Raw genomic sequence first — 27,339 nt, forward strand, 5'->3', positions numbered from 1 at the left:
TGAACATACACTTCGCTAGGTTGGCAACAAGTAGGTAAACATGCCAAAGAAGCGGAAACACATAATGGAACTGCAATATTTATGTTGTGAAAAGCAGTGTCCGACGATATACTCGTAGTTATATCAAGTGGCAACAATAGTACAGAACAAAAAACATGGAGAAACATGGCGAACAGTGTGAAGAAGGTCAGAACGCAAAGTTGTGCTTATATGTCGGTAATAAAGTGGTAGTGCGACCTCCAGACCAGATGTGAGGAAACACAGATCACCAAATCGTAAATAATTACTTTTTTACATAAAAAATTCGCAATGTGAACTGTTTAATAATTTAAAACCAACAAAACTGAATCGTAGACCCCACTGATGATGCCTTAGAGCAAAAGAAGGTGAAACGCGTCTGGGATAAATAAATAAAGTGGCAACAGGAAAGGCAGTTTTGTTTACAAAACAAGTATTTATATGCTTGCTACGGAGGATGCCCATACAAGCAAACATTTTAAATGTTGGATTGCTCCATATGCGTCCATAACTTACTTAAGTCCTTTAAAAAAAGTATTTGATTACGAATAAATGTTGCCAGTGACTGGGCAAACGAAGTTTTCTTTGGTATCTAGTTATGAGTTCTCTCAGCCTCCTATTCTTGCATTGCTGGTCGAAGTGCTTCTTTACTGTTTTTATTCGTTTTTTAGGAAATTTACACTTGATAGCCCATCTTTCACAAACGTTTTTGTTGAACTGTGCTTTCTGACAATGCTGTTTGTAAGAGATTGTACGTAGCTGCAATACCCGTACTCTCATATTTCAAGGCTTTGGGTACTATACTGATTCACTGTTGTAATTTACACTGAATAACCTATAGCTACACTCGGTTCGTTATATTTTTCACTCTTAAAAATTATGTTTGTCAGGTAAATAAGGACGTTAACTAGTATCTTTTTAAGGGTATAGACGGCGTCCTATCTTCCAGCCCAACATTAAGGGTTTAATGTCACCTTGGAAGCAGTTAAGGAACAGCTTTTTACATACTACTGTAGTAACATGGTGTCGCCAAAAAAATTCAGATATTCTTAATTGCTTTAAAAATACAGTTTGTTGATTAGTCTCTACAGCGCGCTCAAGGAAAAAAATTAACTTGTGACAAGTTTCTTGGTTGTACACTCCAAGATGCTACTTCAGGTGGGTGTAAAATGAATGTGTGTAACGGAAAATACTGAACGCGAAAATCAAGATTTGGCCCTGTCCGACTACCCCCTGAAGCAGATCTTAGGATCTCTTAATTGTGTTATTATTTCTATTTCCTCCTTCTTGCTCTTCAACATATAAATTATAACCTAAATATAAATGAATGATTAAGGGAACTAGTAACTACCAAATGATAACTGTTGCTTCTGCTTATACATTTATTGTAGATTAAAACCCCTTTATATTACAAATGTTTATATTACCTAACTAATATTACTGATCAGCTGCCAAAATCTGCCCCTTTTTATGGATACGCGATCTAATATAAATAAGGCGAGATGACTGACATCATCTAAGTATTAAACACTACAAGACACTGCCTTCAAAGGTGATCTACAGTGGTGTGCAACCTCAGTGGAAATAAAACTTACGTGATCACAGCTGTTTAGCCTTATAAACCTAATAAGCCGAAGCAGTTAGCAATATCACCATATGTGCTGCATCTGGTGTGACGGAGTGATGGTTCTCGTACATGTCTGTGACGATGGAAGAGCTCCAGCCACAAAATAAACTCTTTCAAACAGTAGGACGGCAGAAGGCGGTCCTCTGACTAGTATAATCTAATACTGTCTTCTCCTCTCCGTGTTCTACAGACAAGAAACGCGAACTCTGAGCCAGAAGGATGGAATTCAGATAACGTTCAAAATGGTTCAAATGGCTCTGAGCACTATGGGACTTAACATCTATGGTCATCAGTCCCCTAGAACTTAGAACTACTTAAACCTAACTAACCTAAGGACATCACACAACACCTAGTCATCACGAGGCAGAGAAATCAGATAACGTCTCAACGTGAATATAGACAGAAGAACTGCTCTCAGTCACTGAACACTGCGTACAAAACGACGACTCCGTACCTGGTGACAAAGTCCAGAATCGTATAAGTTCGCAACAGTACAGTGCCTAACTGTGCTAAGTATAAAATCTCCTGAGAGCAAAGACAGCAAGTCCGTTTGTACCAACAAAATCTGATACTAAGCGACTGTGAAACACGGGCGCTCAAAACGAAAGACTACTTTCTGTCCAGTGCTGGCTTTCCAGCAAAGCTTGGCTCCCCTCCCTCGTAGCCACAGAAAGCAAATCATATTCTCGAAACCACTGAATGTTCTCCCTCTCTACAGATTCTTCCGAACGCCGACCAACCGTCTTGACTACTGCCTGTGTCAAGCAGGACCAACACACCTGTGCGGGTTTTTCCACTGAGGGCTTCAGTCTTTTGTCGTCCAGCACGGAAAGTTTGCGAGGAAATACCTATCCCCGTTAATTAGGAATTCATACAATGGTACCCTTCTCAGAGCAAAAATCCTCGGAAATAACCCAATCCGCGTGATTTCCGACGTTATGCTTCCTCGTTCCTCTCTGCTGCGTCCAAGATTTTCAGAGTTTCCAAAGTATTATCCGGTTATCCTTCCGGCCCCGCTACAACCGCCCGGCCGCCGTTCTATTGTGCTTGAGCGCTCAGGTGCCCCGACCGTCAAGCAGGACCAACACACCTGTGCGGGTTTTTCCACCGAGGGCTTGAGTTACGCCTGCCGTTTCATTTCCACTGGCACTCCAACCTCTACTAGTATAGGCAATCATTCATTACGACGTTTTGATAATAAAGACACTCCATCACCTTTCATGGAATAAGTGTTAACAACTATTTACAAGGTGTACGTGACAATGTCAGTCTTCTCTAAACATTCCTATATACGATGTACAATCTATCAAATGATACCTAATTTCGGTTGTAAATCATAGCAAAGTATGTAGATGAGTGCTTGAAATTATAGCCACCTTAGAAGTTAACCACTGTATACAACACTAGAGAGAGATGCTCCGTCATAGCACTGCCTACAACATTTACTCACATCTAGTCCCTTTCTGTTGTATAGATTCAGTTAGCGGATTTTCGAGTAGTAATGCAGAATGATGTTTGGCCTGGGTAAAAAGGTAAATGTAAAAGCAAAGTTGTCCTCATCCTGGAGGTTGGTTTGAAGGCAGCGGAGCTAAACTATGCACAGTTAATTTAGAGGTGGTATGCAGTTGCTTCCCTCCGACTTTCGAACTGACTTCCTCAATCATTATAGGGAGTGTAGACTTTAACGTGGATCCCGATCAGCGGTGCTACTCGGCATTTTCACACATGAACGAATATTGTCAAGAGACGAAAGAAGTGCAAAAATGGTTCAAATGGCTCTGAGCACTATGGGACTTAACTTCTGAGGTCATCAGTCCCCTAGAACTTAGAACTACTTAAACCTAACTAACCTAAGGACATCAGACACATCCATGCCCGAGGCAGGATTCGAACCTGCGACCGCAGCAGTCGCGCGGTTCCGGACTGCGCGCCTAGAACCGCTAGACCACCGCGGCCGGCTGAAAGAAGTGCAAATTAACACACAAAGGTCATAGGATTCATAAGTGATCGAACCCCATACCTTCATAACCACTGAGCCACTGATTAAACGAAGTAAATGATTAGCATATGTTTATCTCTGAAGATGTTCCAGAACGATTTTTCACTATGTTACGTAGCGAAAGACTTCACTTGACTGATCGCGTTTATTAATTTTTGCACTTTTTCTTACCATATTAAGTATGCCTGTCTTTCTTTCGTTCGCCTTGGGTCCCTTGTTCGCGGAGGTCATGGACATAGCCTAGTTTCCCAGAGTACAGTTACACCCTGCTGTTACAGCTGGATAGTTTCCACAGTTTTCCGGAATTATTTTCCGCGTGTCCCCCCCTGATGTCCCCTAAGACAAAAAAACTGAACTGCTCAACAATACAGGGGTCCGTAGGACGTACCAAACCGTTGCTGTGCAACAGTTTGAGGCAAGACTACTGGCGAGCAACACGAATGTGTCCGCCACGAGGCAGCAAAGAAGAAATCCATGAATGCAGGAAGAGGACGGAGCTGCGACAGCAGTCAGATGATAAGCCACCAACAAGCGTCTAAATACTACCAGTGCGATGCACCCAGAACACAGACGAATGTATTACATCTTCCTGCGGATGCACAGCATAAGTTTTTCACAAGCGTATATGTGTAATTGCGGTCACGAAAAATCATAACGGCCGGAAGAGCGGTGTGCTGACCACATGCCCCTCCCTATCCGTATCCGGTAACGTCAAAGGGCTGAGGATGACACGGAGGCCGGTCGGTACCGTTGGGCCTTCAAATTCGGATGGTGTTTGTCTGTTCGTATATGTGTAATAATATGGGAATTGCGGGGACACCATTTATGTTTAGGTAAGTAGATTTTGCAACCATTCAGTCGAATCTGATTTGACCCATTATATATGGTTCTGAGTTGTCTATATACATTCATCCGAACTATTGATCACCGCTTATCTGTAGCACTTTGTTTGTGAAACATCAGCTTTACAAAGATCGTAATTACAGGAACATCGCGCTACTACAAATTATACATTCTCTTGCGATCTTTCCGTGCCAATTGCAGTTCAGGAAAGAAAGGATGGAAGGAAGATTAGGGTTGAACCTCCTGTCCACATCGAGGTCATTAGAGACGGAATCGCACTGAAACATTCGTACATCCAGATAACGTTGGATCAGTTGGGTGTCTTCAAACACACGTTTTCCATGCACTTACCATAGGAGATAGCAGGAGATAAATCATTTTCTTAAGAATTTCTAAGGCGTTATAGATAGATTTCATGCAGTAAGCTGCGTTTTTGTTGCAAAATTGATTTGACTGTTAAATCATAGGTGAAAGTTTGGCTACTAATGGAAGGAAATACGATTTGATATTGTTGCTTCTGCTGAAAATAATTATATTTGTAGGCTTCGTGCCAGTGAAGTTCGTATCCTCAGTCCTAGTTTAGAGCGCTCAAAAATTTTGTGACTTCTCCGTAATAACCGGTCGGTATAGGACGCTGCCAGCTCTCGCCATCAGACGATACTGCGCGGAACAGTGAAAGCAGTCTACTGGGATACGCTTATATGTGGCACCAGAATACTCTAATGATACTAATGTAAACTAAAATGAAACTATTATATTATGAACGATTTATGTCTCTGACAGGCTGTATGAAGCGGATCGCTGACTTTGCACCGCAGAGCCAAAGATACTGCTTCTGGTCTGAGATTGCAGTGTTGGCGCACACCAGTGAGCGAAAGAGGATGTAGTAGGCAGTTTTTTGTGCTGTTATCTGTAAAGCCACCAAGTGTTAGACTATAATGTAGGAATTTTCTCATACCAATATTTTGTGTTACACTGCCCGTAAAATAGGTAGTTAAAATGATGAGTAATTTTATACTGGAACATAAAGTTAAATGTTGAAACGTAAATTTGTGACAGGAAAGGATTACTGGATTGATATTACAAAGAAGCTTTGCGAGTACAAGTATTATTGGAAATATAAATGTGGAAGCAGAAGTCTTCTCGCAGTCAAGGTAAAGAAATTAATTTTTTATTACTTTCCTTTTGCCAGCTCGATGGTGTAAATGAGTTGGATGATAATTGGTAACAATGAGTTCTATGTTGAGTAACCCCAGAATGTACGTAAACAGATTTGGTGTACAGGCTAGTTAGATACTTCCCTTTTGTAATGTTTCTAAGATTCATTAACACAGGTATATGTAATTTGATTATTTGTCTTTCTGCTTATTAGTAATGTTAGATAATACTTGCTGTACAAATCTTATTGTTTGTGGCTACGTCAGCAAAGTTAGTTTTTCATTTGGTAAAAAGGATGTAATTTTTCTGAGTAATGTAATTTCAGTTGTCAAATGTTTTGAAAATCAAACTTAACTTATAATACAACTACACTATTGAAAAAGTCAGTGTTAGTAATTCACCCAAATCACTACCACCTCCCTGTCAGCTCATGTTTTTTTAAAGACATTAAATTTCTTTTAAATGTTTTCATTTATCACCTAAAAGAATTTCATGTATATTTCAAAGTATTACAGACAGCATTGCACACCGCTGAGCCTGTAGCTAGTATATTTTGTTCTTCTTCATGAGGGAGCAGAATTTAACGCAATCCACCGTTGCTGCTTTAGAGGTAAGACAATTTTATTTATTTGTTATGTGCACAGGGATCAAAGTTATCAGTTCTGAACAGCGCCAAGGATTCAGTACCTAAGGGGCTAAAAGTATTTTCAGGTGACTGTATTTCTTTATTGGTATTGGGAGTTGCATTACCCAATCAGTTCGTATAAATTTTAGTAACAATAACACAGAGTAAGCATACCACTTGAAGTTACAACACGCTACACGGTAACTGCAGTTTTGTGTGCATTCCCAGTTCAGGCGATCATTTAAGCATTTTAATAAATTTTAAAGAACGTTACAATAGATGTAGCACAGCAGGCGTCATTGCTGCGTTTCTTTTCGGCGATCAGTTAGTTACTTTCATGTCCCATCGATCATTTGTTTAGTAGATCGCAATAATGTGGAACGAGTCATATTATGTTCACATCACAAATTATTTTGTAAACTTGCCTTCATGCTCATAAATTACAGATGCGGGTCAGCAATTCATACTCAACACCTTTTACACATTACGACAACAGAATTTTTTGCAGTTTATTTTCAAATTTTCTTTTATGTCTGTCAGACATTATCAGTGGCTAATAGCCAAAAATTTTTGATGCAGCAGTGTGCGTCCTTTTTTTGTGCTAAAGACAACCTGAATGTGACGTAATATCAGTTTTCCTTCTGGCTCTGTAATTATGTGCATCATTGTTCCTGGATTCTTTACAACAAACTTCATGGAAGAATGAATATACAGGTTGCGGCGCTTATATCCGGACAAATCAAACTTTTTTTAAAAAAGCAAAGTTATTAAAACAAAATAAAAATAGAAATGAAGATCCTTTTACATATAAGTGGCTGTATCATTCAAGAGTAACATTGCTCGGTTTAACCCCCTTCAGCCGCAATGACCGCTTCCAATCTAGTCCTGAAGCGATAGCACGCACACTTTAATGCAGCGAACACTGCCTCGATAGTGGTGCGTAGAGATGCGACATTACGGTGCCTCGCCATATTGGTAACTCTTTCGACTACGCTCCAAACATAGTTGTCGAGGGGGTTCAGATCCGGGCTATTCGGGGACCGGAACTCCTTTGACCAGAACATGTCAACGTTATCCGAGACGCAGTTTTGGACTAAATGACTCATATGAGGCCCTCCTCTGCCATCCGACGCATTGTTCGCTCGCTCACATTCAATACGGTCGCCAATTCTCTCAGCGACTGCCCCGGGTCCTCCGAAAACAGCGCCAGAGCCTTTACGATGACTGCCGCAGTTCCTCGAATGAGGTTTCCTCGTTGCGTTAGCAGAACATTCCCCAGACTTCTCCGAACCATTATATGAGGGCTTTTGAATAAAGAATGATCATAAATTTTTTTATGGTCATAATTTCTCGCGCTAAAATTTAATCTTATGATATTCTGTTGGCTTAATGTGCAACAAACACGCCGTACTAGTTTCATTGTTGGGACTCCTGGTTCCCGCCTGTGATAGGCAGGCAAGGTCAGACATGTTCAGTATCGCCTACCGCAGCAGTGGAGGTAACACGCGAGGAACAATATGCGGCTTTGAAATTCTGCTTTAGTCCTAACAAATCTTCAGCTGAGGCCTATACAATGTTACAGGAGGCCTATGGAGAGTCTGTTCTTCCCTACATCACAGCTCGAAGGTGGTTTAAAATTGTCAAACAGGGGAGACAATCAATTTATCAACACTGCTGCTGTCAGTGTGAGAGAGAATCGACGAATTACGTTAAGATCACTTTCTGAAATATCGAACATTTCATTGGGCACCACCCACACGTTGGTGACAGAAGAATTACACACGACACGTGTTTGTGCGTGATGGGTTCCAAGACTGTTGATTCCCGAATAAAAGGACATTCGCGTGCAGAACTGCAAGCAGTTGATGTTAGAGAAAGATCCGGACTTTCTTTCAAATGTAATCACTGCTGATGAAACTTGGCTACATCATTTTGATCCTGAGAGCAAATAGCAAAGCTCAGTGTGGAAATCTTCTTAATCACCAACACCCAAAAAAACAAAAGTGGTTGCTTCCGCTGGGAAAGTTATGGTCATCTCATTCTTTGATATTCATGGAATGGTTTATCAGCATGTTGTACCTGCACACATATCAGTAACTGGACAATACTACAAGGATGTCCACAAAACATTGCGAGTCCATATCAGGCGCAAAAGACCACATTTCCATGAAGCAGGCTGGATGCTGCACCACGATAACGCGGCCGCTTATTGCCAGTGTTGTTGCTGAATATGTTGCAAAAATCAACGTGAAGTGCATGCCTCATCCTCCCTATAGTCCGGATTTAGCCCCATGTGACTTTTTTCTATTCCCTAACATGAAGAAACGCATTCGTGAGAGACGTTATCAATCGTCAAAAGCAGTGGTGAAGGCTGCGGATGCGATTTTGAAGGACCTCTCAAAAAATTGTTTCCAACATGTATTTGAAGACATTAGAAACGCTGGGACAAGTGCACCGCATTCATGGAAGACTACTTTGTGAAGCACCATCAAAATTATGGAATGAGGAAAAGTATGTTGTCAAAAAAATTATGACCATTCTTTACCGAACAGACCTCGCACTTGGCCACAATATCATAAACAGTTCATCGCGGTTACGCGAAGAATCGAACTATTTCAGCGGGCGAAGGCTCAGCGAAAAGACTTTCGATAATCGCTGCTCTTCGGTTGTACTCCGCACTTGACCGACTCTTCTCTGCCATTTTGAGGCTCTGACTGTTTACTAGATACCCACGTCTTTCAAGAACGCCAATCGTTACTTTCGGCGGAGATGCGATATGGCGGAAAATTCAAAATGAAGTTTGTCCGGATTTAAGCGCCGCACCACATACTGTGAAGCTGTAGTGAGAATGCCCAACCCCTTACGTAGATATCTACAATTAGATCGTGGGTGATCACATATTATTCGTACAGCTCATTTTCGCGCAATGAAGACTTTCTTTCTTGAACATGAGTTACCCGATGACATTATTCCATATTGCATGAAAATATGTCGATTTACTGATTTGTCTTTCCTCAAGATCCGCAATGATTCTAATTGAAAGTGTGCGCTGATATGAAACTTCCTGGCAGATTAAATCTGGCTGCCGGACTGGGAGTCGAAATCGGAACCTTCACCTCCAACGCCTGAGCTATCCAAGTACGACTAGCACAACTGACAGAAGTCCCGATTTCGAGTCTCAATCCGGCACCCAGTTTTAACCTGCCAGAAAGTTTCAATACTAGTGTCATCCCCAAAAGAACTAATTCTGCTTGTTATATACTAGGTTACATATACGCCTTTGTGTCTCCTGGCCCTTTACTTCAAGAAGATGAACTTTTTAAATACTCGACATGCGATAAATGCACTGTTGGGGAATCCTGCAGCAGTATCACCTGACATCGGCCGCTCTTGTCGATCCCGCTACACACAAGCGACTTACCAAGCAATTTCAGTCAGTACTTCGAACTCCACAATATCGGGAAGTTCTGTTTTGCTGGCGAGATATCAGCCAGATGAAAGTTTTGAGGTCCAAAAGATAAAGAGTCGGTTCAGCTGAAGGAGCGAGGAGGAAGTGTGAAAAGCTTTCACGACAGGCCGTGGGTTCGCCGATAAAACCTAATCGGCGGTTTTTCCCAGCAAGCAAGAAGCGGATGGCCAGACAGCAAGGCTGCTCTGGTGTGACGGATTTTTGAAGTGGCGGCATCTGCAAAATGATCGATGATGGGTGCCTCCAAATAGTTTACAATTCAGTAGTAATACGACGTTTAATCGTAACTCAAATCCAGTCATATCAATGAACCCACGGCATTTATTAAGGCTTTAATATTAACCTTTAACGTCCCGGGCGCGATCTCACAGACCTCTAGCGTTTGTTACTCCGCTGTTAATGCAGAGGAGATTACAGCCTTGTCTAGTTCATCCCAGAAGCTGCCGTAGTTTGCTTTGTCAATAGCACTTGAATGTGACGTGGACCTACACAATTACTGCTTCTTCCGTGCTAGCGGTCTCGCAGACCGCACCTGGGACTTTGCGTTATGGATTCAGTAGCTAGGTCTTTGTCTGCTGACTTTGATGATATTGTTTTAACCCTTTCGTGAGCCGTGGGAAACATGCTTCCCACTACAATGAACTCGCTCCTAGTCCCGTGGGATTCACAGTTCCCACCTCTGTACGGTGCTGCCACCTAGTGAACAGTGCAGAGTACTACTTCCAATCGGAAGTTCCCGCCGTTTTTGCTGTTGTGTGACCTCACTTTCACAGTTGGAGCAAATTTGATATTCTGTGTGATAAATATACCCATCTGTTAACTACTATCTGTTCTCCATTCATTAAAAAGAACTGCTCGATGATTTTGCCCACAAAAGGGTTAAAATGGTCTGAGAACAGGTTAACAAGTGGCGTTGGGTTCGACAGTGACAACGAAATTGAAAGTGAACTTAATTCAAAACAGGAGCAGAGCGAAAGTGAAGACGAATTTGTGAATTCTTTGAAAGGAACAAGTGAGCAAAGAGATGAAGACAGAAGTGTGGACACTGAGTCTTCACCGGAAGATTCTGTTACAAATATACATAACTGAAACAAATGTCGCTGGGTGTCGAAGCCTTTTCCAACGATGGCCAATGGCATTATTTTTCCTCATGTTGGACATAAGTGAGGTGAACGCGTTTTTCGTTCATAGTTCCTACAAAGACGGTATTCATATGATCTGCTTTAATTTTCTGAAGATGCTTGCAAACTCATTGGCAACACCACAGATAAAAAGCGAGTCAACAACTATCACATACCCTGTGAACTACGTGCAACCATTCGTGTTTTGGCTGTAGCAGAACCAAAGGTAAAATTCATCGTAGAAAGACTGGAAAAACGCAAAACATGCTCCACCTGTGACCCAACAAAGAAGAGAAAGACGCCTCGTATAGGTCATTGTTGCAAGAAGCCAATCTATCTTGATTTCTTTGCAAAAATTACCAGGCGAGTACAAAGAAAACATCTGAGAAGGAAATTAAAAACTCGAAAAGTGCTAGTGTAATATTCATTTTTTGAATGTTGTATGGGAGCTCTTTTTGTGTTTTTATTGTCACATTTATAATAAACAAAATTACAGTAAAAATTAAAATTTAGAGTGCAAGTTATTTGAGTATTTATAACATTAATATAATCACGTAATATTATGTTCATTTTGTACAGTTTTTTGTTTAAATGCATGTTTTCTTAAAAATAAACTTAAAAATTTATTTGTAAATGTAACCTTTCATATAAAAAACTGAACTGTTTCACTGAAACTGCTGAATGCAATTTTTATGGCTATTTAAATATAGGGGTCTCTCAGACTGCTCCTGGAACAGAGAATGGGACAAAAAGAAAATGACATGGGAAGCTAAGGGTTAAAATTATCACACAGTTTACAAAATTTTGTTGCTTACAGTAACCCCTGAAAATATTAACTGCTGAACAATTAATGCAATCGTCTTAAACAATGTGTTGGATGGTATCCATGCACTATAGTTATCACTGCAGAAAGCCGCACATTGGTACATACTTCATTTAATACAATTTTGTGTAGTTTAAATATTTTAATTATGTATACGTGTTAAATCATCACACACTCCACAGTACCACAAAAAATGAGTACAGTATGACAATTCTCATATCTTGCCATATGTTGGTCTAGATTATTAATTGTTTTCTGATTTATCTAACTAAAACTTACACTACTGGCCATTAAAATTGCTACACCAAGAAGAAATGCAGATGATAAACGGATATTCATTGGACAAATATATTGTACTAGAACTGACATGTGATTACATTTTCACGCAATTTGGGTGCAGAGATCCTGAGAAATCAGTACCCAGAACAATCAGCTCTGGCCGTAATAACGGCCTTGATACGCCTGGGCATTGAGTCAAACAGAGCTTGGATGGTGTGTAGAGGTACAGCTGCCCATGCAGCTTCAACACAATACCACAGTTCATCAAGAGTAGTGACTGGCGTATTGTGACGAGCCAGTTGCTCGGCCACCATTGACCAGACGTTTTCAATTGGTGAGAGATCTGGAGAATGTGCTGGCCAGGGCAGCAGTCGAACATTTTCTGTATCCAGAAAGGCCCGTACAGGACCTGTAACGTGCGGTCGTGCATTATCCTGCTGATATGTAGGGGTTCGCAGGGATCAAACGAAGGGTAGAGCCACGGGTCTTAACACATCTGAAATGTAACGTCCACTGTTCAAAATGGCGTCAGTGCGAACAAGAGGTAACCGAGACGTGTAACCAATGGCACCCCATACCATAGCGCCGGGTGATACGCCAGTATGGCGATGACGAATACACGCTTCCAATGTGAGTTCACCGTGATGTCGCCAAACACGGATGCGACCATCATGATGCTGTAAACAGAAACTGGATTCATCCGAAAAAATGACGTTTTGCCATTCGTGCACCCAGGTTCGTCATTGAGTACACCATCGCAGGCGCTCCTGTCTGTGATGCAACGTCAAGGGTAACCGCAGTCATGTATTCCGAGTTGATAGTCCATGCTGCTGCAAACGTCGTCGAACTGTTTGTGCAGATGGTTGTTGTCTTGCAAACGTTCCCATCTGTTGACTCAGGGATCGAGACGTGGCTGCACGATCCGTTACAGCCATGCGGTTAAGATGCCTGTCATCTCGACTGCTAGTGATACGAGGCCTTTGAGATCTAGCACGGCTTTCCGTATTACCCTCCTGAACCCACCGATTTCATATTGTGCTAACAGTCATTGGATCTCGACCAACGCGAGCAGCAATGTCTCGATACGATAAAGCGCAATCGCGATAGGCTACAATCCGACCTTTATCAAAGTCGGAAATGTGATGGTAAGCATTTCGAGGCATCACAATAACGTTTCACCAGGCAACGCCGGTCAACTGCAGTTTGTGTATGAGAAATCGGTTGGAAACTTTCATCATGTCAGCACATTGTAGGTATAGCCACCGGCGCCAACCTTGTGTGAATGCTCTGAAAAGCTAATCATTTGCATATCGCAGCATCTTCTTCCTGTCGGTTAAATTTCGCGTCTGTAGCACGTCATCTTCGTAGTGTAGCAATTTTAATGGTCAGTGGTGTATTTTCGCTTGGCTTGTTAAGCATTAGTAATTTTCAGATAAGTATAGTGAGTGGCGAATTTTGAACAAAACCTACATATTTCACTTGTTGCCATATTAAAATTTGCTTCTTTTGTCCAAACATAGTTGAGTTTACATAGTGTCACCACACTAACATGTCGTGCAGACGCCACTGCGAGAGAATTCTGAAACAGTTGTTTCTTAAGTTTGTTAAATGAAGAAAAGTGAGGTCAGTAGCTTATGAGAAAACATATCCTAGGTACAAAGTATGTGTGTTATGTCATCATTTATGTTGTTCCAAAACCCATAGCATTTTTCGTTTCACCAATTATCAATGGCCTCTAAAAATTATAATCTTTTATCGAAAGAGTTCTGTATTTAGTGGAATAGCACGGGAGATAATGTTTTGCATAAGCATGTGGGGAAGATACTCTCCTCTTTGCGTGCTATCATATGCCAAAATCACATTTGGATATGTCAAACCATTTATGAAATGTGAGAAATGTTGTGGATACTCCACGCTGGCTTTATAGCTGGCGCGGCGCGTTCGCAAGTGAGTGTTCTACATCAGATCAGTTTTCTCGAGACTGGTGACGGGTAGAGGCCTCCATCCAAGTCTAAAGAAAAATTCGGTATGTTAACTGAATTTCATATGGAGTAACATATTACGTAATATGCACCAGAAGTAAAATCATAGCAACCTGAATTTTCCTTGCAAACTTTTTCGAATTTAGCGCAGTGCTTTACTTCCATGAAAATATGACAAGAACTGTGACCATTAACGAAATGATGGGAAAATCATCATGAATCTAACATATAAAGCTACAAGTAACACAAAAATGTTTTTTCTATACCGAATAGTTTCTGCAAAATCGTTTGAGAAAGACTGCAGGGCGTGCGCCTTGATCCTGTCATCGTCGACTGGGTGGAAAGTGGTAAACACTGTTCGCCTCCGCTTCTGAAGAAACGAATGAACTCGCTCGGGGCTTTGGACGAAAATTGGTCACTACGCATCGGCCATCTTATTCTGTGTGGACTCTACCATCATCTCTTTAGAAAATGGAACACCAGACATTTGATTATGGGGCACTGGCTTCGCTCGCTTTTAAGTAACTCTGCTTTCCATAACAAGCCCACTTGTGTTGCATGGATAAAAAAAAGGCGGGAAAAAGCCGCTGTTACGTGCTGAGCCGACTTCCCCGATTACCTTCTTCCAAGTATTGTTTCCAACGTGGCTACAAGATGTTTCCAAACTGTTGTACAATGAGTCTTCTTAAGGTAATCAACAATAGCTTAATTCAGCGCTTCCTGGAGCATTGTTTAGCGCTTCAAAATGCCGTGTGCAATAACTACTGTGTGCACGCCTCTATGCGTTAAAGTCTGTTCACTTTCGAGGAAGATGCTCCTCCCGTTGAAGTTACTTTGTGATTCCAGTGGCGGTGAGCAGTGTTGCCACTGTGTAGCCAGCCACAATTCATAAGGGGCTGCACGTACCTACAAAACAGGCAACATCGTAACGAGCTTGTGACGCACTACGATTGAATGGCTGCTGATCCCTTTCACACAGCTCGATGAAACGTCAGTCACAAAGTGATTTTAATCGGAGTGCACTCACAGACTTTTTATAATTGGTTTTTTGTTTATAAGCAACAGTATTCACACTTTTGATTATTTCCTACGTAACACTTGCGGCGTTCAGAATCAGTAAACATTATTGGTATATCAGTCAAATTATCTTTTCTAATTATTTCGTTGCTTTATTTCCTAGTTTGCTGATCATTTTGTTGCGAACATGTCAAATATAATCGTAAAAGTGTGTAATTTAGATCAACTTTAAAAATGTGTCACATTCTTAATCATTTTGATGGTACAAAAAGGTTCACTTTGAAGTCATGCTCACCTTTTAAATATCAAAGTAATTCTCTGGAATAATAAATTTTTTTATCACCTATAAAATTTACTTCTTGTGGCATGACACATCTCAAAACAATGTCAGTTTCAGAGTTGTTTTGGCCCCCCCCCCCTCCTCCTCGCAGTGGAAAAATTTAATTTCTGCGGACGCCTATGGTCCAGTATTAATTAATAAAGCGTTCACCGATGACTGATGATGAAGTTGTTCACGTGCAATTTCGACTTCCGGGGAAGCTAGGGGGAAAGAAATACCACGATTTGACATGGGACACGGGTCAAATGTTTAGCAAACGCTTTAAATGTCATTTACCTTCTGTTCATTGTATTGTATTGCAAGTAACTAACAAGGGAACCTCCCCATCGCACCCCCCTCAGATTTAGTTATAAGTTGGCACAGTGGACAGGCCTTGAAAAACTAAACACAGATCAATCGAGAAAACAGGAAGAAGTTGTGTGGAACTATGAAAAAAAAGCAAAATATACAAACTGAGTAGTCTATGCTCAGGACAGGCAACATCAAGGTAAATGTGGGTTCAGGGGCGCCGTGGTCTCGGGGTTAGCGTGAGCAACTCCGGAACGAGAGGTCCTTGGTTCAAGTCTTCCCTCTGGTGAAAAGTTTAAATTTTTTTATTTTCAGCCAATTATTATCTGTCCGTTCGATGCGATCACTTTTTTTGGGAATGATTATCACATCCACAAGAAAACCTAAATCAGGCAAGGTAGAAGAATCTTTTTACCCATTCGCCAAGTGTACAAGTTAGATGGGTCGACAACATATTCCTGTCATGTGACGCACATGCCGTCACCAGTGTCGAATAGAATACATCACACGTGTTTACCTGTGGAGGAATCGGTTGACCTATGACCTTGCTATCAAATGTTTTCGGTTCCCGTTGGAGAGGTACGTCCTTTCGTCTACTAATCGCACGGTTTTGCGGTGCGGTCGCAAAACACAGACACTAAACTTCTTACAGTGAACAGAGACGTCAATGAACAAACGGACAGATCATAACTTTGCGAAAATAAAAAAAGTAAAATTTTCACCCGAGGGAAGACTAGAACCAAGGACCTCTCGTTCGGCAGCTGCTCACGCTAACCACGGGACCATGGCGCTGCTGAGCTCGAGCATGCCTTGATGTTGCATATCTTGGACATGGGCTACTCAGTTTGTATATTTTGCTTATTTTTTTCATAGTTCCATACAACTTCTTCCTGTTTTCTCGATTGATCTGTGTTCAGTTTTTCAAGATCTATCCACTGTGCCAAATTATAACTAAATATGAGGGGGGTGCGATGGGGAGGTTCCCTTGTAAGTTCATATTCATTACTACAAATAAGCAACACATTTGAGCGCGAACGTCACTATAATGCGTCAACCATTGTCACATTCACTGCACCTGCGCAGTGACAAATTATAGTTACGGTTTAATTCGCCTGTAGTGTTTAAAATCTCCGGTGCTAAGTTGTTCCAGGAAGTTCAAAGCAAAAGAGCGTGGGTGATGCCCGAACGCCTTTCCCGCTCGTGCTTGCTGAAATAAGTACTGCGGAAGGAAGAGAGCTTTTATATGTCATGCATCTATTATTCAAATGGTGGTCCGTTTTGTGTATTTTTAAGTCAGTTACGCATTTTTCGTGCGGGAGCGAAAGTTCTCATTAGCGCGGACGTAGAGGCACTTGGTTGTACAGTGGCTCTTGGGGAGCAAGGAAGGATTCGGGAGCGAGCTGAGTTTGGGCACACTTTGCGTGGAGTCGGAAGAGGACTCGGTAATCAAGTTTGGTGCTGGGCATTCTTCAAGTAACGCATCGAAGACCTGATGATGCGGCGAGGTGTTGGGTTTTGGGTGGCAAGCGGTCGCGCGAATACTCTAAAACTCGTTCGTGCTTAGATTAACTTTGAGTCAAGTGCTACTTTGATTATGTGGGTTAGCGGGAAGTCATCGTAGGGCCAAATTATAGATATTATCGTAATTCACTTCCTCTTCAGGAATTAATGCTGAATAACTTTCGTGAATCTGCTTATTAGTCCACAGACTTCTGTGGCCATTAAATGCACTGTATGCATTTCTAAGTTTGGCGATTATTTGTGCCTACTTGAAAGTATGGAGCTCTGTTGTTTTCGTAGAACCAGTGACGATTCTATGACAAAGGGGATTCTATTAGAATTCAGATCACGCATTCATGCAAGCTTAACTGCAACTGAATTTTTTAATAATTTATTCTCGTTAAAATGAATTATAGTAGGATCACCATTTCTACGATATCTTCCAAATGATGAACTGAATAAATTAAAATTCATTCAGCAAAAATATCTGTGGTGGCGTCTACACCTTCTTTGTTATTTTATTGTTATTACGTTTCTTTGCGCCTTGTTGTTATGTAAAACTTGCTTAACTTGCTAGTGCTTAATCAGTTTGACCGTATAGTCACAAACTGTAACTATTTCCACAGTTGTCTTAGCTAATGGGCACGAAAGCAGACTTGTCCGATACATCGCTCACTCGTGTCTCTCTTAAATCTCGTCTCTGAGATCTACGAGGGCAGTTCAATAAGTAATGCAACACATTTTTTTTCTGAAACAGGGGTTGTTTTATTCAGCATTGAAATACACCAGGTTATTCCCCAATCTTTTAGCTACACAACACTATTTTTCAACGTAATCTCCATTCAATGCTACGGCCTTACTCCACCTTGAAATGAGGGCCTGTATGCCTGCACGGTACCATTCCACTGGTCGATGTCGGAGCCAACGTCGTACTGCATCAATAACTTCTTCATTATCCGCGTAGTGCCTCCCACGGATTGCGTCCTTCATTGGGCCAAACGTATGGAAATCCGACGGTGCGAGATCGGGGTTGTAGGGTGCATGTGCATGAGGAAGAACAGTCCATTGAAGTTTTGTGAGCTCCTCTCGGGTGCGAAGACTTGTGTGAGGTCTTGCGTTGTCATGAAGAAGGAGAAGTTCGTTCAGATTTTTGTGCCTACGAACACGCTGAAGTCGTTTCTTCAATTTCTGAAGAGTAGCACAATACACTTCAGAGTTGATCGTTTGACCATGGGGAAGGACATCGAACAGAATAACCCCTTCAGCGTCCCAGAAGACTGTAGCCATGACTTTACCGGCTGAGGGTATGGCTTTAAACTTTTTCTTGGTAGGGGAGTGGGTGTGGCGCCACTCCAGTGACTGCCGTTTTGTTTCAGGTTCGAAGTGATGAACCCATGTTTCATCGCCTGTAACAATCTTTGACAAGAAATTGTCACCCTCAGCCACATGACGAGCAAGCAATTCCGCACAGATGGTTCTCCTTTGCTCATTATGGTGTTCGGTTAGACAATGAGGGACCCAGCGGGAACAAACCTTTGAATATCCCAACTGGTGAACAATTGTGACAGCACTACCAACAGAGATGTCAAGTTGAGCACTGAGTTGTTTGATGGTGATCCGTCGATCATCTCGAACGAGAGTGTTCGCACGCTCCGCCATTGCAGGAGTCACAGCTGTGCACGGCCAGCCCGGGAGATCAGACAGTCTTGCTTGACCTTGCGGCGATGATGACACACGCTTTGCCCAACGACTCACCGTGCTTTTGTCCACTGCCAGATCACCGTAGACATTCTGCAAGCGCCTATGAATATCTGAGATGCCCTGGTTTTCCGCCAAAAGAAACTCGATCACTGCCCGTTGTTTGCAACGCACATCCGTTACAGACGCCATTTTAACAGCTCCGTACAGCGCTGCCACCTGTCGGAAGTCAATGAAACTATACGAGACGAAGCGGGAATGTTTGAAAATATTGCACAAGAAATTTCCGGTTTTTTCAACCAAAATTGGCCAAGAAAAAAAATGTGTTGCATTACTTATTGAACTGCCCTCGTATTTACTAATAAAGCAATAAGTAGGTATTGGTAAGTCACGTGGTAGTTTATCTGCTTAGGAAGAAAATGGAATCACTTAACTGTTCGACATTACTGGTTTTCCCATTCTTCCCTCCATTTCCAACTGCCCTTTTCTTTCCTATCTTTACTTCAGACACCAGGAGGTCTCTTCTTCCACGGAGGCCCTGCGGTATTGCCCCCGTTGCCAGAGCCTGCTTCTGCCCTTGACGTCAGTCATACTAGACTATAATTTGGTGGATAAGTTCTGATACCCATCTTGTGGATGGGTGTAACATGTGCTTTTTGCCACAACCACTGGGCATAGTTTTCTGTTCTGGGGATCCACTTTATATTACGGATGAAAGAGCGGCTATCTCTGCATAGACTCTAATAGGGTTTCCATCAGGCCGTGGGGTTTTGTCCATTCTTAACAGTTTCTACTATATGTCAAGACTGCTGACACTAATATCTGCGACACTTATTTTGCAGTTCTGTGGCCATTAAACTAGAAGAGATGTTCCTAAACTTTTCCCCTGGCGGAAGACTTCGAGAAACCTGGTACTTTGATGGAACACTTTGTTTATTTCGAAGGTTAATAATTTTTTTTTAAGAAAAGAGAAATGATTTTTTTAATTCAGTGATTACTTCAAAATTCAAATCGAAACCGATAAAACAGAAGTTATAATAAAATTTAAGAAAATAATTAGTATTGTTAAAATGTCGAAGAGTTTTTAGCGGACCACATATTCACTTCCCGTGGAACACCAGTTTGGGAAACCGTCGGCTAGAATTCTGCTTTGTAGACGAACATTTAAAAACGGAATCCAACATTTGTGTTATGTGTCTGCGTTCCATTCATTAAGAAGAAACTGAATTCGCACGCATTTGAAGACAAGCGCAAACTATTCAGAAAAAAAGCCTTTTTACGAAGTTTTGTATCGCTCCCGTATGGAACACGAGGAAATGTTTATATTGATTACAACGCACGTGGAGGCATTTAAACAGTCATTCTTCCCGCTGTCCCTACGTGAACGCAACGCGAAGGAGCCCTAATAACTGGTGTAATGGGAATTATACTCTGCCATGCGCTCACTCTATTCGTCAAATCATTTGTGTATATAGAGAATAACAGCATTCCTATCAAGCGTCCATGGGGCACTTCTGGCGATACGCTTGTCTGTGACCAACTCTCGCCGTCGAGCACAACGTGCTGGGTTCTGTTACTTAACAAGTCTTTCGAGATATTCCAATATATGAGAACCTCTTCCGTGTGCTCCGACCTTCGTTGTCAGTCTGCAATGGGACACTGCGTCAAACGCTCTCCGAAATTCTAGGAATATGCACTCTGTCTGTTTCCCTTCATCCATGGTTTGCAGAATATCTACGAGAGAAGGGCGAACAGATTAGAACGAGCAATGGTATCTAAATCTTTTCTGATTTGTTCATAGAAGCTTTTCCTTCTCAAGTAAATTTATTATGCTGGCACGGAGAATATGTTCAAGAATTCTGCAGAAAACCGACGTTAGGGGTATTGGTCTGTGATTTCGCGGATCCGTTCTTTTACCCTTTTATATGCAGGTGTCACCTCCGCTTTTTTCCACTCCTTTGGGACTTTCCAGTGGGCGAGAATTTGCAATACACGCAAGCTACGTAGGTGGCCAAAGCCATACAGTACTCAATGTGAAATCGAATTGGGATCCAATCCAGATCTGACAATTTATGTGTTTCCAGCTCTTCCTGCGTATTTCGTGGCCCCAGGACTGGAATCTGTGCGACCATCAAATAAAAGTATGTACCCACCATTATTATCTAAAGCAGTCTTTAAAATTAAAAATAGATATGTCTGAAATTTAAAGGGAAATAATGAAGAGACGAGTGTGAACAGAACACGGAATATAGCAATGAATATAGGAATAAAAGAAACATGTCATATTAAATGTATAGTTCTGAGATGATGTATAGCGAAGGATGTTGCTCCAACTTGCGCTCAGCGGACGTCGCGCCATTAACGCGCAGTGATGATTTCACGGCCGTGTGTTACTCGACCGTGTAGCTGCTCAGAGCTGGCGGACACCGCCCTGAGAAGTCAGCTGATACGCCACATGGGTCAGGGAACTGCTGCCATCTGCAGTGGAAAAAGGGAATGTTGTTGGCGGCGTGGAGTGCTGTGCGGTTTGCAGATACGGCAGGCGCTACTGTCTGAGCTCTATGCGAATGAAAGTGAATGCCGTCACCCCTTTATCCTGAGTAACTATTTGTGAAAGAGCTGCCAAAATAGACTAAGTTTTTGAAATATCTGGTTTATCTTTTTCTTCTATAATCTCTAAAATGACATATCGCGCGTAGAGTGAATACTACTTTCAGAAGAGAACAGTGTGACTAAAAATGTGAAACAATATCTTCATCATATACACAATGAAATTAATACAAGTGTACTCTTACTGTAAATCAAATTTACACCTGCACTCTGCAAGTCAGCTCACGGTGGTACGACTACCACTCCTCTCATAGCTCTTCCATTCTCTGAATAACACAGTACATGGGAATGTGACGTCTTCTGGAAGACCCCATAAAAATTAAACTAAACCTATACCAGAAGTGACAATGTGAAGCGTACAAAAATTACGAAACTGAGTGTATTTCTGTCGATAAAAACCTTAGCTAATACGACAAATAATTATGAAACCTACAAGTCGTTAATCTGATATTTTTGTTCTAAAAATGTCGGTAAAATGTGTGCTTTAGTAACGAAGAATAAGAATACAATGTAGAGACATTCTTTGTAACAATGGAAATCCCATATCATTAATGTCAAAAAGACTTGGTTCAAAGAGCTATTACTTTTTTTGTCTTTGCTGTTGTAGAATTATGTCGCTTAGCTGTTATGGCGCACTATATATTTGATGCACGTATTTCTTGTATTTCCTATAATCAGAGACAAGATGAAATGTAAAAATTCAATTATTGATTTCATCGAGCACAAACAACTTAAATGGTATGGACACATCAGACGAATGGAACAGGAAAGGCTACCAAAAGGCATAATCGACTGGGTACCAATTGGAAGAAGAAAAAGGGGACGACCACCTGATACATGGATACAGGGAGTTCAGTCAGCAATGAGGAAGAACAACATTCCTGAAGATTTATGGACAAATAGAGAAGAGTGGAGAACAATAATTAGTGACTTACTGTAATCTAGAATAGGTGCTGGAAAAATGTACTCACATTGTAAATCCAGAATAATAATAATAATTTCCTGTTACAGTATGAGGCAAAAAGTGAATTTTCCCTGTTCTTATTCAAAACCTCTTCCTGTCTGTCGAGATATTTAAGTGAAAATAGTTACTTAAAGTGGGTTTCGTAGAAAACTGTCCTACTGGCTCTCTTTTGTCGTAATGGTGCATAGGTGGCCACAACGTGGAATTTAACTACAATATTCAATATCGGGTTTCACCCTCAAGTTATCATAAATACTTTGAGTACGGTTAATAATTTTCAAGCATTAATATTTGCAAAGTTCATTTTATCAGAATTGCATATATAAATTTGTCTGGAGTAGGCAACAAGGCTTAGGTTTGCTTCACGATATCTTTCAGCTTGCAATTAAATTTAGTTCTGTCAAGTAAACGCTTAACCAAACTGAAGCCAGTGTGATATAAATGAAATTATTTATCGCGAGCACAAATCCTTACGCTACGTAGGTAGCTATATCGGCTCTCTCTTCGCAACAAACAATCTAACGGCCAGTAACAGTAATAGTTGCATGCTACTTCTGATTATATTTGAGTTAGCCGCGAGTTTGGATAACGTAATTAAACGGTTGCAAGCAAAACTGTACCCACTTTTACTAATATTTTTACTTGCGCAGCAACTTTGATTATCGTCGGCGTATATGTAAGCCGCATAACCGAGCGTGCAGAATATACGCGACGCCAACAGTGTATTAAATATTCTTTACTTTTTTCCAAACAATCCCGCCCACGTCTTCCATTAAAATCAAAGCATTTTAATACCAAAGAAGAGAGAAGTGCGGTACAGGAAGAAAGACTGCCTGCGAGATTCCGTATGAGCTGAAATTTCTCAGATTGTTGCGTCGTGAGTATTTCGCGAGATGTGTGTGTGGGAGGAAGTAGCATACGTTAGTTGATCAAAAGTACCCGGACACGCATTAATGGACATTAATATGTGGTGTGTCCACCCGTGGTCTTTATTACTGCTTGAATTTTCCTGGCGACACTTTAAATGAGATTTGTGAATCCAGAATGAAATTTTCACACTGCAGCGGAGCGTGCGCTGATATGAAATTTCCTGGCAGATTAAACCTGTGTGCTTGCCCGCGAAAGGCAAAGGTCCCGAGTTCGAGTCTCAGTCCGGAACACAGTTTTAATTTGCCAGGAAGTTAGATATCCGAATGTTTGTGGAGCAACTGATCCCTTCTTCCTCAACAATCGAAACCAGAGAAGGATGCGATGACGATGATGGACGTTGGGGTCTGGAGCGGAGTCGATCTTAGAATCCATCCCAAAGATGTTGCATTGGGTTCAGATCTGCATGCAGAGCAGGCCAGTCGATGTCAGGAACGTTACTGCCCACAAACCACTGCCTCACAGACGCTACACTACTGGCCATTAAAATTGCTACACCAAGAAGAAATGCAGATGATAAACGGGTATTCATTGGACAAATATATTATACTATAACTCACATGTGATTACATTTTCACGCAATTTCGGTGCATAGATCCTGAGAAATCAGTACCCAGAACAACCACCTCTGGCCGTAATAACGGCCTTGATACGCCTGGGCATTGAGTCAAACAGAGCTTGGATGGCGTGTACAGGTACAGCTGCCCATGCAGTTTCAACACGATACCACAGTTCATCAAGAGTAGTGACTGGCGTATTGTGACGAGCCAGTTGCTCGGACACCACTGACCAGACGTTTTCAATTGGCGAGAGATCTGGAGAATGTGCTGGCCAGGGGAGCAGTCAAACATTTTCTGTATCCAGAAAGGAGAACATATAAAAATTCAGTAAATGAAGCAGGCAAAAAGGAATACAAACGTCTCAAAAATGAGATCGACAGAAAGTGCAAAATGGCTAAGCAGGCATGGCTAGAGGACAAATGTAAGGATGTAGAGGCTTATCTCACTAGGGGTAAGATAGATGCAGCCTATAGGAAAATTAAAGAGACCTTTGGAGAAAAGAGAGCCACTCGTATGAATATCAAGAGCTCAGATGGAAACCCAGATCTAAGCAAAGAGGGGAAAGCAGAAAGGTGGAAGGAGTATACAGAGGGTCTACACAAGGGCGATGTACTTGAGGACAATATTATGGAAATGGAAGAGGATGTAGATGAAGATGAAATGGGAGATACGATACTGCGTGAAGAGTTTGATAGAGCACTGAAAGACCTGAGTCGAAACAAGGCCCCGGGAGTAGACAACATTCCATTAGAACTACTGACGGCCTTGGGAGAGCCAGTCCTGACAAAACTCTACCACCTGGTGAGCAAGATGTACGAGACAGGCGAAATACCCTCAGAGTTCAAGAAGAATATAATAATTCCAATCCCAAAGAAAGCAGGTGTTGACAGATGTGAAAATTACCGAACTATCAGTTTAATAAGTCACAGCTGCAAAATAATAACGCGAATTCTTTACAGACGAATGGAAAAACTGGTAGAAGCCGACCTTGGGGAAGATCAGTTTGGATTCCGTAGAAATGTTGGAACACGTGAGGCAATACTGACCTTCTACATCTACATCTACATTTATACTCCGCAAGCCACCCAACGGTGTGTGGCGGAGGGCACTTTACGTGCCACTGTCATTACCTCCCTTTCCTGTTCCAGTCGCGTATGGTTCGCGGGAAGAACGACTGTCTGAAAGCCTCCGTGCGCGCTCTAATCTCTCTAATTTTGCATTCGTGATCTCCTCGGGAGGTATAAGTAGGGGGAAGCAATATATTCGATACCTCATCCAGAAACGCACCCTCTCGAAACCTGGCGAGCAAGCTACACCTCGATGCAGAGCGCCTCTCTTGCAGAGTCCGCCACTCGAGTTTATTAAACATCTCCGTAACGCTATCGCAGTTACCAAATAACCCTGTGACGAAACGCGCCGCTCTTCTTTGGATCTTCTCTATCTCCTCCGTCAACCCGACCTGGTGCGGATCCCACACTGATGAGCAATACTCAAGTATAGGTCGAACGAATGTTTTGTGAGGCACCTCCATTGTTGATGGACTACATTTTCTAAGGACTCTCCCAATGAATCTCAACCTGGCGCCCGCCTTACCAACAATTAATTTTATATGATCATTCTACTTCAAATCGTTCCGCACGCATGCTCCCAGATATTTTACAGAAGTAACTGCTACCAGTGTTTGTTCCGCTATCATATAATCATACAATAAAGGATCCTTCTTTCTATGTATTCGCAATACATTACATTTGTCTATGTTAAAGGACAGTTGCCACTCCCTGCACCAAGTGCCTATCCGCTGCAGAACTTCCTGCATTTCGCAACAATTTTCTAATGCTGCAACTTCTCTGTATACTACAGCATCATCCGCAAAAAGCCGCATGGAACTTCCGACACTATCTATTAGGTCATTTATATATATTGTGAAAAGCAATGGTCCCATAACACTCCCCTGTGGCACGCCAGAGGTTACTTTAACGTCTGTAGACGTCTCTCCATTGATAACAACATGCTGTGTTCTGTTTGCTAAAAACTCTTCAATCCAGCCACACAGCTGGTCTGATATTCCGTAGGCTCTTACTTTGTTTATCAGGCGACAGTGCGGAACTGTATCGAACGCCTTCCGGAAGTCAAGAAAAATAGCATCTACCTGGGAGCCTGTATCTAATATTTTCTGGGTCTCATGAACAAATAAAGCGGGTTGGGTCTCACACGATCGCTGTTTCCGGAATCCATGTTGATTCCTACATAGTAGATTCTGGGTTTCCAAAAACGACATGATACTCGAGCAAAAAACATGTTCTAAAATTCTACAACAGATCGACGTCAGAGATATAGGTCTATAGTTTTGTGCATCTGCTCGACGACCCTTCTTGAAGACTGGGGCTACCTGGGCTCTTTTCCAATCATTTGGAACCCTCCGTTCCTCTAGACTCTAGAGACTGAAGGTACACGGCTGTTAGAAGGGGGCAAGTTCTTTCGCGTACTCTGTGTAGAATCGAATTGGTATCCCGTCAGGTCCAGTGGACTTTCCTCTATTGAGTGATTCCAGTTGCTTTTCTATTCCTTGGACACTTATTTCGATGTCAGCCATTTCTTCGTTTGTGCGAGAATTTAAAGAAGGAACTGCAGTGCGGTCTTCCTCTGTGAAACAGCTTTGGAAAAAGGTGTTTAGTATTTCAGCTTTACGCGTGTCATCCTCTGTTTCAATGCCATCATCATCCCGGAGTGTCTGGATATGCTGTCTCGAGCCACTTACTGATTTAACGTAAGACCAGAACTTCCTAGGATTTTCTGTCAAGTCGGTACATAGAATTTTACTTTCGAATTCACTGAACGCTTCACGCATAGCTCTCCTTCCGCTAACTTTGACATCGTTTAGCTTCTGTTTGTCTGAGAGGTTTTGGCTGCGTTTAAACTTGGAGTGAAGCTCTCTTTGCTTTCGCAGTAGTTTCCTAACTTTGTTGTTGTACCACGGTGGGTTTTTCCCGTCCCTCACAGTTTTACTCAGCACGTACCTGTCTAAAACGCATTTTACGGTTGCCTTGAACTTTTTCCATAAACACTCAACATTGTCAGTGTCGGAACAGAAATTTCCGTTTTGATCTGTTAGGTAGTCTGAAATCTGCCTTCTATTACTCTTGCTAAACAGATAAACCTTCCTCCCTTTTTTTGTATTCCTATTAACTTCCATATTCAGGGATGCTGCAACGGCCTTATGATCACTGATTCCCTGTTCTGCACATACATAGTCGAAAAGTTGGGGTCTGTTTGTTATAAGTAGGTCCAAGATGTTATCTCGACGAGTCGGTTCTCTGTTTAATTGCCCGAGGTAATTTTCGGATAGTGCACTCAGTATAATGTCACTCGATGCTCTGTCCCTACCACCCGTCCTAAACATCTGAGTGTCCCAGTCTATGTCTGGTAAATTGAAATCTCCACCTAAGACTATAACATGCTGAGAAAATTTATGTGAAATGCATTCCAAATTT

The sequence above is a fragment of the Schistocerca americana genome, chromosome 8, assembly GCF_021461395.2.
Source record: "Schistocerca americana isolate TAMUIC-IGC-003095 chromosome 8, iqSchAmer2.1, whole genome shotgun sequence".
Taxonomy (NCBI): Eukaryota; Metazoa; Arthropoda; class Insecta; order Orthoptera; family Acrididae; genus Schistocerca; species Schistocerca americana.